This window comes from Hemicordylus capensis, chromosome 5, assembly GCF_027244095.1.
Source record: "Hemicordylus capensis ecotype Gifberg chromosome 5, rHemCap1.1.pri, whole genome shotgun sequence".
Classification (NCBI taxonomy): domain Eukaryota; kingdom Metazoa; phylum Chordata; class Lepidosauria; order Squamata; family Cordylidae; genus Hemicordylus; species Hemicordylus capensis.
This window is the reverse complement of record NC_069661.1, coordinates 42,165,706-42,178,859: the sequence shown is the minus strand read 5'-3', so window position 1 is coordinate 42,178,859 and position 13,154 is coordinate 42,165,706.

Sequence of the window (13,154 nt, the reverse complement as noted above, 5' to 3'; positions counted from 1 at the left end):
GTGTTATCCATGATGGCAGCTAAATCAATAATCAACGGGGAAGGAAGGTCAAAAAAGCCAAATTATCATTTCCTCTTTGAACTCTCCTTTTATTAGAATAGCCAAAATCATTTTTTGTTCCAGAACTGGAATAAGGAGGAAGATGGAAGATGAAGGAATCCAAATGCTGCTGTTATAAAATGAGCATAAGAGAAAGAAAATAGTCACTAGAAAACACTCTTCTCTCGTGTGCATTTAAAAATATAAACCTTTGAGATCAGAACCTTTTAAAGACTCTTGGAGGTCTGAGGGCTGAATATTCATGGCAATCCTTCCCCTTCATTTTTTCATCAGTTGGAAGATACTGTTTGCCGGTGTTGATGTAGACCTTTTTATGTGTGAGGCCTGGGACAGTTGTCCCCATTGCCCCCCTCCAAACGACCTATTTGGAGTCATAGTGTATTGAAAGGGAACAGGAAGACATGCTTTTTACAGCAATACTACATCTGCCCTCTCAATTTTACTGTTCCTTTTTATTGATCAGATGCAGGGAAGAGTTTCCACAGGGGAGCACCCCTCTTGCCTCCAGCCACTTGTGACATTACATGTTTATTGAGGAGTGTGAAGACAAGAGACCCTACTTAGTTGCCCAGCAATTACGGGGGGGATCTCTCCTGTGGCTTGGATGCTACATTATGTTCTTGTCAGAGGAACTCTGCAGACTCAAATATTTCTTCTAGCGTTTGGCAAGAAAAAGAAGCCTAAAAGTATAGAGATAAAACTGATGATCATCTAGAACAATTCCTGATTTAAGGAAGAATATCCCATGCATGACAATTTTACAGATTAAACCATCTCATCCAGGTTATAGTCTACCAGTGAGAAGAAACAAACAGGATACATCCTGCCAGAAATACCAGTAGGAAAGGAAATTTTTTGGGAAAACAGATGGGTTGGGCGAGTGAGCAGAGCCAAACCAAACAGTCTGAGGGACACATTAAAAAACCTTCAGTTCACAAACCAGTTTTATTGAATGACTATTATTTCCTGCCCTGAGATATAGTAATTCAAGATTATATGTTAGAGCAGCAGTAGGCTCACTGCCAAATGACATTTCCTAGGGCAAGATGAAAAAAAAGGACATTGTAGAACTGGGAAAGGTGCAAAAGAGGGCAACAAAGATAATTAGGGGCCTAGAGCACCTTTCTTATGAGGCAAGGCTACAACACCTGGGGCTATTTAGTTTTTTTAAAAGACGACTGCAGGGAGACATGATAGAGGTCTATAAAATCATACATGGTGTGGAGAAAGTGGAGAGAGAGAAAAATTATTCTCCCTTTCTCATAACACTAGAACCAGGGGTCATCCCATGAAATCGATTGCCAGGAAATTTAGGATCAACAAACAGAAGTACTTTTTCACACAACGCATAATCGGCTTGTAGAATTCTCTGCCACAAGATGTGGTGACAGCCAACAACCTGGATGGCTTGAAGAGGGGTTTGGATAACTTCATGGAAGAGAGGTCTATCAATGGCTACTAATCAGAGGGCTATAGGCCACCTCCAGCCTCAAAGGCAGGATGCCTCTGAGTACCAGTTGCAGGGGAGTAACAGCAGGAGAGAGGGCATGCCCTCAACTCCTGCCTGTAGGCTCCCAGCGGCATCCTGTGGGCCACTGTGTGAAACAGGATGCTGGACTAGATGGGCCTTGGGCCTGATCCAGCAAGGCTGTTCTTAGGGTCATGTTCTTAAGGGCTTCATACCACTCCTATAACAAATATATGCACTCTCAGTATGTGGATTAGTATTAGTAACACTGTGATTACTACTGTATTTACCCAAATCGAAGATGGCTCTGAATTTAAGATGATCCCCTTAAAAAGTAGAGGTTAAACACAGGTTATACCTAAATTTACTTGTAAGGAACACAACTCTGCATTTAAGATGACCTCTTTGATTTCAATAATCAAACAAGTTCTTCTAGTAAGAAATAAGTCTACTTCCTTTTACTATCCCTACAACTGCACTATATTTGGTCCAAATTGGTTAGGTAGTCATAAGTTAGCCCACATGCACCTCAAACATTCATGCATCTGCATCTTGAATTGGGATGGATGACATCACAAACCATAAGTTTGAAATGTCTCTATGTGTTCCTATGACTCTACCAAATTTTGTCCAAATCAGTCCCTGCTTGCATCTCAAATGTTCACATGTCTGCCATCTGGAATCATGGTGGATGACATCAGTACAAACTATGTCCTTGAGCCGTCCTTGTGTGTCCCTACACCTGTAGCAAATTTAGTTCAAATCGATTAGACAGTTCACAAGTTAGCTAAGTTGCGCCTCAAATGTTCACATGTCTGCCATCTTGGATCAGGGTGGATGCATACTACACCACTGAAGCATTCCTATGCGTCGTTCACTACAACTGTACCAAATTTGGTTCAGATCGGTTAGATGGTCCAAAAGTTAGCCCACTTGCGCCTCAAACACTTACACATCCACCAACTTGAGCTGGGGTGGATGATGTCATCACAAACTACGTCACTGAGGTGTGCCTATGTGTCCCTACATCTGTACTCAATTTGGTTCATATTGGTCCAGGCATTGTGAAGGTGATAGTAGGGGACACAGAAACACAGACACAGACACATACATGGAATGCTGGGTAATCTCAAAAGCCTACTGGAAAGTAGCCCAAAAACTTGGACGGGAATTAGTCTTGGATATGGGTAAATTCAGTATTACTACACATCTCTGTGCTAGCTTTGCATTTTTCAAATGATGCTAGCATAGTTATTTTCTTTGTGATAGCACTGATGCATGTGTTGTGCACCTTGCAGGCCCAGCCCAAGCCCTGCCAGTGCCTAAGGTAGCTTGGGGAGCCCCATCCCATTCCCAATCTCCTCTCCCACTGCCCCTCCCGAGAGCTGATTGCCCATGAAATGTGAAGCAAACCACAGAGGACTTTTCATCTCTCTTGCCCTTTCTACAAAGATCCTTCTCCTCCTCTCTCCAACACGGCCCCATCCCCTCTACCCATTCTTCTTTCCCCACACTCCCTTCATCACTTTAATTTATGGTGCCCCCAGGATGTGTTATGGGTTATAGGGGTGTGCATGGAACTGGGAAGCCCGGTTTGATTTGTATCAAACTGTTCTCAAACTGATCCAGGCCCAGTTTGGTTCCGTGCACATCAAGCAGGGCCCCAGTTTGGCTTGAGGCCAAACAGATTTGGGCCCAGCTCGAAGGAGTGGGGGTTGGAAATAACCTTTTTAAAAAATCTTAGCGCCCAGTTTGGTGGCCTCCAGGGCGTGCTGCCGTGGCTGCGGGGAGGGTCTCCAACATTACCCCCCCGCCAACTTCCCCCTAGTCTTTTTAGGGCTGGTTTGGCCTGTTTATGGGCATTTTCTGCCTTCTTCTTGCTCACAGTGGCCATTTTGAAGGCTGCTGCATGTGCACACTGGCCATTTGTATACCTAGGCCATTTTCTAAAAAAATTCAACCCCCCCAAGCTGGCCCGGGGAGTTCGGCTCAAGGTTGAGCCGAACTGAACTGGGCCCAGTTTGGCTTGAGGGTGAGCCATCGAACAGGCCCAGTCCACAGACCTCGAGCTGGTTTGCACATCCCTAATGGGTTATACTTTTCATTTCTGACCCGATGAGCTTGCTTTAATGGGATCTCCATCCATAAGCAATAATAAAGACATATCTTTTCCACAATGCAAATATTTGAGAGAGTTATGGCTTTATACCTCTTGATATGCCTCTGCTGCTTTATTTTCCCCACCCCACTCTAATCCCATTAATCTTTTCCCACTGCTATCATTGTTGGAAATATCAAGCCAGAGGGTCGCTAATGAAAAATATGTCACTTCATTCCAGGGATCTAATGTCTCCTCGCCCACTTCATAGAGAGTTAGTTCAACCTCTACTCCCTGCTTAGACAATATTTATCATTGTTTTGTGTGTGCCACAGTATGTGAGAATACAATCATGCCTCTGTTAGTGGTGTTTTTGCACACAGAGAGAAAAAAAGGAGCATATTGTTAATGAATAGTCAGAGAATACCTCGAAGCAGGTCTAGTGGGATCAGGGCTGAGTGGGGTATTAAAGAAGGACATTTGGGAGGGGGAGAAGACAGGTCAAGAGATATGAGAGTCATATACCTATCAAATATTTGCACTGAGAAGGGGTATAGCATTTTTACTACTCTCAAACCCACTTTAGTTTCTTTAAAAAAAAAATCTTTATTTAAAATCCAATAAGCTATGTTTATGCCAACACATAAAATGGATCTAGAGTTCCCCATACAGAGGTTTCCCTACATTGCATCTGAATGTGTGCAACTCCAGTTCCTCTCATCCAATGACCCAAGGTTTCACTCGGCAGACTCCAATATGAACCCTCAGTTTGTAGTGAATTTCACTACTCATAACTGGAGTTCCATTATGCTGCCGTTACGTCCAAATGCAGCACTGAAGGCTAAATTTGGTTGGACTGGAGTTGAGGGAGGAAGCTCCTCCCGCTCTGTGTGCATGTTTGGCTGTGTGGGTTGTCCTTCAAGCAAGAAGGAAGCCCACACAGCCAGTTCCCCCTCCTCTCTGCAATCTCCTTGACTGCAGAGAGGGTGCTCTTGGTTTCGTCCAATGTGGACAGGAGAGTTGAAGCGTGGGGAGCGGAACCCGCAGTTACGTGTGAATGCAGCCATATCACTAATAGTCAATACAAAAGAGAAAGCACTTATTCAACAGTTACAATGTGGTATTAATAAATGTTTATAAAATAATCATACTAGTTTTACAAAAAACCATCTTACTATAAAAGCCATATTGTGTTTCACCTACTAGAAGCCCAAAAGTGGACTCCACTGAGTACAAAAAAATCAATCTTTTTTGCCTCCTTCCCCACCCCCCATCTTCTAAACTCTGTTAATTTCAACATTTAACCTGGCTGTCTCTCTAGCCTTTTTTCTATTATTTGGTGACAGAGAGAGATTTGGAGTCCTTCTAATGTCCTGTAATTATTCTAGCAGAAAGAAGGCCCAGTATAAGGGTCTTCACTTTGGGAGGAATATTTTAAAAAATATTCTAACATGACCATACCATGTCAAACAATTTGGGAGGCATCATGGCGTACAATTCTGATAACAAGTGTAAATAGGGAATAGGTAATAAAGTACATATGAAGCACATTTTTCGAGATTACCAAAACAGATGAGCTAAGCCCTTTCCCTCCAACATTTTAAGTCCAGATCTCTGCTCCTGAGTCCTGAGTACAATGAAGCAGGGGCCTGTACTTCTGGCTTTCTTAGGGAATTCAGTGAGTCTTGTACTTCGCTTTGTAACCTTGCATCTTATACAACCATTCTAACTTTTCTGTTCATTAAAAGACTATTTGATGCTACCATTCACTGGGCCCAATTTCCCCATTTGAAAATATAACTCACCTTGACTATGCAAGAATGTGGAAATGAAAAAAAGATGAATTGATAGTCTAATATCAAAGTGTTGGTTCTCAGTATTTACACTTACACTTAAACCTACACTAAAGGTGGGGGGGATGAACAAATTTCACTAGCAAAGCTATAGTCTTCACATCTCAGTATTCACACACAAGAGTGACAGTGAGTGATGCAGCTGGGCAGAAAACCTTGGCCAGTCTGTTGTGATGTCATGAGACCAGGATGGACTTTGAGACAAGATGTTGGTTACCCAGGACACTTTTTGTCCCCTGATAGTAAAGGCTTCCTAAAAAGGATCAGGCCAGAGGTTTATCATACTTAGTAAACAGAGGTTCCAGGTAGACAAAAGCTTACATTTTAAATGGTTTAAATGTCTTAAAATGTCTTAGAGCAGGAGTTCTCAAATTTGGGTCCCAAAATGCTTCTGGATTATAACTCACATCATCCCCAACCACAATTGCCGGAAGTAATTATGGCTGGGGGTGATGGGAGTTGTAGTCCAACAACACCTAGGAACCCATGTCTGAGAAGCTCTGTGTTAAGAGAGATGGTAAAGCTTAGTGGTTAAGGCATTGAGTGACAAAACAATAAAGGTTCCTGGCTTAAACCTCATGTCCTCCATGAACATACTAGGTGGCCATAGACAACCACTTTATCTCACCATTCGCCTCCCTCCTCCATATCTGCAATAGGGCTACAATAATATTGACCTACCTTCCAAGGCTATTGTAAAGTTTATAAGGTAAGTATGTCAACCTCATCTCTGTGACTCTGCTTGACTAGAAATGCAGCTGTAAAACAATGTTGAACTCTCAGTCATTTTTCCTGTTTACAATGGGTGTTTTCTGCTACGAATATGAATCACAGTGGGGCCATTCAGGCATAGAGTGAAACCTTGGGTAGACAAACCTGTGGTTAATCCGTGAAGTCAGGAATCATCCTGCAGATGATCGTTCAACTACAGTTTCACAATCCCTGGCTCCTGAGCAGAGACCCTTCCCTCTTCCCGGTCCTCTGAGGAACCAGCAAGCTCTGTACCGCACATCTCCAGACTGCAGGCAAGGCATCAGGACATCAGTAAAGTGGCAACCATTGGCCACAATCTTTGAGGATGCATGCCCAATGTAATTATGCCTTTTCAGCATTGATTGCTCACCCTCAGCAGGGAAAAGACATTTTAACCCTTTCCTCACACCACTTGCACCACTGCCCTTGCAAGAGCTCTGTAGCTATACAGTCTCGCATAAACACAATTACTGATAATGGGAGATAGTGAGAGGCACTTGTTTTTTGTAACTCTGGCAAGGGATCATGATGACTTCCCCAGGAGGGAATATGTATATGAGGGCAGGCAGTGGATCCTCATGTTTGGTCCACTGTAACAAAGGATGCTCTTGGACTCCTTAACTCAGTTCAGCGAGCCCCAACACATTCCTGCCCCCATGTCAGCTTGCTGGCTGGAGATTAGCCATCTCTTTAGAGGGCCAGTCAACTGGGGAAAACCAGAGGTACCATGTACTTTGGATCTCCATTGTACTGCACTCTCATGAGGTAGGCCTTTTAACTATAGGGGCCCCCACTTCTGTGGGGATCCCGATATCTCTGGTTAATAATAGAATTCATACTTGGTACCTTCCCCTCTCCACTCAGTCCTTCCAGACTTCCAGATAGTCCAGTCCATTTAATGTGTCCAAGCAGTTTTGGCTGGGCAGAGTTAGGAAAGACCAGGGATAGATTCTACGTCCACAGCAAAACCGGCCAGGCTGGGACCAGTGTTGTGGAGTATGTACATAGGCCACCGCAGGGCATCCCAGGGCTGGGCACCCATGGATTAGAGTGATCCCTGGCAAGCCAGGTGACCGTGCAAGGCAAAAAAAGACATGGCTATGTGTTGCGGGGAGACAGGACTGTCAGAGGGAGTGCTTGGACTCTTGATTTGTGGCAGTTGCCAGGACCGGGAAAGGTGTTGCTGGGGTACCCTTCTCCAGGGCTTGCATCAAACTAGGAATTGGGCTGGCATGCCTTGGCCTGCATCCATGTCTCCATGTCCAGGCACTCTCATAAGAGAGTAGTCCTTGGGAGAAGGGCATAAGCATCTATTGCACATTTTATCATCACACAGGGCTCTCAAGCTCACTCCCTTTGTCCATTGGACAGTTCTACTCTTGAAGTATGGCTGAGACTGCATGCCTGCACCCATGGAGAAGGGGCTGGGCTCCTCTTCCCCTATAAACTGGCACAAAAAATATTATAGTTTTAAATAATTTTAATATGGGGTTTTAAATGTTTTTAATCTTTTAAATGATGTTAATTGTTAATTGATTTAATCTTTTAAATGATTTTAATTGTAAACTACCCAGAGATGCAAGTTTTGAGAGGTATAGAAATTATACATACATACATACATACATACATACATACATACATATATATATATATATATATATATAAATACACACACACACACACACACACACACACACCACCGAAAAAAATCAGGAGATTTTTCCATTGCTGGTATGCATGATACTGGGTACCTCCAAGCTGGTGGGGGGAAGGCTGAGTGCGTGCGCGCGCACACACACACACACACACGCACCCCTCTATACAGTTGGAGGGAGCAACACAGGAAACTTAAAAATAAAGACACTGTTCAAGCATGCCAGGCAATCAGTGCCCTGTTGCCCAAACATACAGCACATGCAACACCCTTGAAAGGGTGCTTTGCAGATCTGCCATGCTTGATCAGGTGTGTTTTTAATGAAAAGTTTCCTTGCATGCATGCCCCTTCTCCTTCCCCAGCTGGAAGCTTTCAAAATGTTTTGTATGGTAATTCTAAGTAAAGGTTCTGCATACCGGGAAACACACCAAGGTATGAATTGCAGGTTGCTCGAGGAATCCAATCCAATGGACAGAGACAGACACCAGATTTGCGGGGCTACACGTTGTCTCTTTAATTGATCAGACCATAGGAAGATTGCCATGCCCGGGGTTTCCGCAGGTTGATTCCCAATGTAGTATTGATGGGAACGCTGCTGTGCATGGAGTCAGCACATTGGTATTTCTTAAAAGCACTGTGTTATCACTCCTCCAACAGCCTGGCATGTGCGCCCTTTGTGGTGAAACAAATGAGCCATCTTATTTATTTATTATTTCTCTATGTAAACCACTTTGGAAACTTTTGTTGAAAAGTTATATAAATATCACACACACACACACACACACACACACACATATATCTTGTTGTTAAATTTCTGGTGGCTCATGGGTCATGTGAACAACCCCAATATGATCTCCTCCTCTTCTTTCCCTCAGGGCACTAAGGAGTTGATTAGACCCTGGGTAGGTCTACCCCAACATTTCTCTCAGGCAACCATTGAGAAGTCTCCCAACTCACAAGGAATTCTCTTGTGAGTTGACTCATGACTTTTGTTTACTGCACTAGCTTGCAGGACAGGTTCTGCAATCAGGAGGGGGGTCCTCTTCTAGCATCCTTCATAATCTTTATACTGACTCAACAGGAATGAGGTTTTATAGTGTACTCCAGTAAAGGTTGAATGGCAGCACCTTCCAGAGCTTGTACCAAGTTCAGGAAGAAAGAGGGTCATTTGATAACCTATCACTGGTTTGCCTGCCTCTTTTCTGCCTGGGCTATAGACTTAGAAAATGCTAAAAACTTAGAAGATGGTCACATAGACTATAGGAGACACTAGAATGACTAGTTTCTTCTATGGTCTATGGTCCCTTTCAGTTCTGTTTTTAAAGCCTTAGCTTGCTCACAGAGCACCAAAGGAGGAAGGTGAGAAGGACATTGATCCGGCAATTGAAGGGGCCCCAGGCAGGGAGACTTGTCCTGGCACTCTAGGTACTGAATGATGTGAGAGTTTAGCTTTCTTCCTCTGGATCGGGGAATCCTATATAATAAAAGGCTAAGTGAGTGGCCATGGCTTTGGAACGTTGGGGATCTGCGTCCCTGCCTCCCTTGGCTGTTCTGGGCCTGTGCAAAGCACAGGCCCAGAAGAGCCCAAGGGACACAGGACCTCAGACACCAGTGTCCCACAGTCACGGGCGGCCATTAGCCGGTGTGTGGCGGCGGGGGAAAGTGGCCGAGGCGGCGGCGGAGCCGCCGCCTCGGCCATGAACTGCGGCACGGCGAGAGGAGGCCGAGGCAACCAGAAGCGGCCGCCCTGAAAAAGGCGAGGGCAATGGCGGCGGGGGAAGACCGAGACGGGGGACAGGGAAGCTGGGCGAGGTGGCGGCGAAGCCGCCAACGAGGCCCCCACCCGCTCACAGCCGTCGCCGCCGCCTGCTCACCCGCCCTCCCAGCTGCCCAAAATGAAGCTGGGCGAGGTGGCGGCGAAGCCGCCAACGAGGCTCCCGCCCGCTCACAGCCGCCACCGCCGCCTGCTCACCCGCCCTCCCAGCTGCCCAAAATCACCTTCCCCGCTCCCCCCAAAAAAAGATTAAGGGCCAAAATGGCCCATGAGAAGGTTGCCGCCCCCGCCTATCGCCCTCCCAGCTGTTGAAGACCACCTTACCCGCTCCAGCCCGAGGGAAAAGAGAGGAGCTCACGAGCAGAGCTCCTCTCTGTGCTAAGTCACTGCTCAAACTGCCGCTATGGACGCAAAGGACGCCTATTGCGTCCATTGCGACAGTATATGCAGCAGCTTAACACAGAGAATAGCTCTGTTTCCGAGTTCCTCTCTTCTCCTTCGGGCTGGAGCGGGTAAGGTGGGCTCCGGCAGCTGGGTGCGTGGGAGGGCAATAGGCGGGGGCGGCCACCTTCTCATGGGCCATTTTGGCCGTTATTCATCCACCCCCCCCCCCCAAAAAAAGTAAAAGCAAAATAAGGAAGAACAAAAACAGAGAACAACAACAAAACAAAAAACAAAAAGAGAGAGGGGACAAGGGTGGGGGGAAGAGACAGAAAGAGAGAGAGAGACAGAAAAGACGGGATAGAAAGCTAGCGCCCGTTATCATAACGGGCTTAAAAATACTAGTGTAACATAATGTATTATCCTGTAGATTATAGCAAGGCAATGGCTGAGGATGATGGGAGTTGTAATCCAACAACAACTGGCAACCTAAGTTTGAAAATCCCTGCAATAAAGATGCTTCATACAGATCAGATGTTCTTCAGATGCTTCATAGAGCAGTAAAGGAACAGGACAATGTGGAGCATCTTTTCTGTTGCCAAGTACTCCATCCTCTCCATCTTGATTTAGGCCTCAAAGACCAAGGAAAAGTTTGGGTTTATGGAGGACAAGTTGTAAGCGAGGACAATTTATGACATTGCATGGCATCATTACTGATCACATGGCATGTCTGTTAAGGCAGCAGCCTTAGGTTCCAATTCCTTGGCTTTGTATAGCCTGAACCAAAATGAGATAGCTTTAAATCTGGTATGAAACCAGCACATATTTTTTAATCTATATAATAGAAGTTCTTTTCTGTAACTTTCTAATCCTTTGCTGAAGGAGGTGGGGTGGGAGAAGAGAGAGAAAAAAGCCCCAAGTTATCCTGGGATCCTTGGTTCCTTTCCTATACAAGTTTATTCAGAAGTAAGTGAAATCATTCCCCCCACCCCTCAATAATTTTTTGTGTGTTTTCCAGAGGGACAAGATGGGAAGGAAGAGAAAAGATGGGAAGGAAGAGAAAAGACGACCCATGTTCTTGCCTAGGATCACTGCTGGGTCTGATCCTATGTGATCCTATGTGATGCTTACAGATCTTATGCGATGAAGTAAGCATCAGTGAAATCAGTGGACTTATTCCTCAGTAACTTCTTCATGACGTTGTTGAGGAGCTTTTCTTCCCCTTTTGGTGAGGGTGCGAGAAAAGAAAAAGGGGGCAGAAGCAGAAAACAAAAGCCCCATCAAAAGAAAAAGAGAGGGGAAAGAACAGTTGTTGAACTAGACATGTGCCTGAGTGCTCATGGGCCTCTTTATCAGACACCATACTCTGAACCAAGAAGTCATTCTCTAGAACTTGCCCTCCCAACTCTGGCTTCAAATCCTTCAATGATCAATCTGTAAACTGTGTCCTTTGATGACGCAGTGATGGGGAGGGTTTTAGGGAGGACTAGGCCTCACTTAGAGCAACTGCCGGGAGGGTGAGCTGTTCCTAATAAGGGGGAAAGCCCCAGGAAATCAAACCCGATGGACCACCAGAGGACTGGGTGGGAACTACACTCCCAGCCATCAGCAGAAGAGGAGAAAGCTTTGTTCTGTTTGTTCTGTCCCAAGAGTGCCTGAGGAAGTAGGTGGCTGAAAAGTAGGCGTGTGAGGAACTGGTTCGAATCAAACATGGTTCGATTAGAGCTGGCTCAGTTTGTCCGGTTCTAGCTCGACCTGGACCAGCCCCCCTTTTTGCTTTGGCCCAGTTCAACTGGTTTGGGATGCTTGTAAAGGAGAATCCAATAAAGATTCCCCTTTACAAGCATCAGGGATCCCTAGGAATTTAAATGAGGTTAAAAATGTGGGGGAGGTGGGCAAGAGGTCACCTTACCTTAGGCTCTTTGGTGGTGGCGGGTTGGAGGTGGCTCCCCTAGGCCCCACCAGTGCTCACTATTTCAGCGTGGACTGGCCTGCACTGAAGGGGGGGTGCTGGCGGGGTCTAGGGGAGCCATCACCACCATGGTGTCGCTACTGTGGAGCCACTGCCATGGAGCTGCTGCTGCATGGAGCTGCTGTTGCAGCTACTGCAAATAAGGTGACTTCCTGCCTGCCCCCCGCTTTGAACTCATTTTCACTTCCTAGGGTTCCTTACCAGATTATCCTTTTCAAGCATCTTGAACTGGTTCGACCTGGTTGTAGCACATGAACCAAATCAACAGCCAGTTCGAATGAACCAGTCATGGACTGGTAGTTCAGTTCAAATTCAGTTTGAATTTGAACCAAAACGCCTGAAGTGGTTCCATGCACACCCCTACTGAAAAGCTGCTAGGGGAATCGGAAGGTCAAAGTATGGAGGGTGGCGACAGCAGAAAGTTCCCTGCCTGTGAGTAATAAGATAGGAACCAGTTCAATTAGATGCATGAGGGAAGTTATTTTCTTTTATTGTATTGTTTGAATCTGAGTTGCCTGGTTAATGGAAACCTCTCTCTTACAATCTGCTTTATGAAGAGACAATTGTTATTGCATACTCTTGCTTTTCTTTTAATATAATACTAAATCCTTGTTGGTGAAGTGTGCTACTCTTCATTTTGGGTCTGCCTTAGTCACATGCTTCTAGAGGAGAATGCTCAGCCCTTTCTAGGAAGAGTTTTGCCACTTTCTACCCCCAACCTCCAGGAATCTTATAGAGAATCTATACAGAGAGAGTGGTTTGTCTCACATCAAAATTAAGTGGATTGTGGCAGCCTACTGTGAATCCCTTACAGTCAAGGATATGCCCCAGTGAACTCCCCCCACCTCCTATGGCTCTGGTAGGAGCTATGCCAAATGATGACCCTATTGTTATGGGACCTGTGAACCATAGTGGACTTGGTTCAGCAGTTTATCTGAATGTGGGATTCACATAATTGTGAGTGGAACATGGAATGTTGAAGTAAGAGGGAGGGGCAGAATGCTCGGAGGGTTGGAATGTTTGGGGAAATGGCAGTTGGGATTTGGGGACCATTATTGTGTGATTGAGGCTTGGGATGAGGGTAGAGGGTGGATTAAATCCTTAGGTTGGGCAGGGATAGTTATCTGTTAAAAGCTGTGTT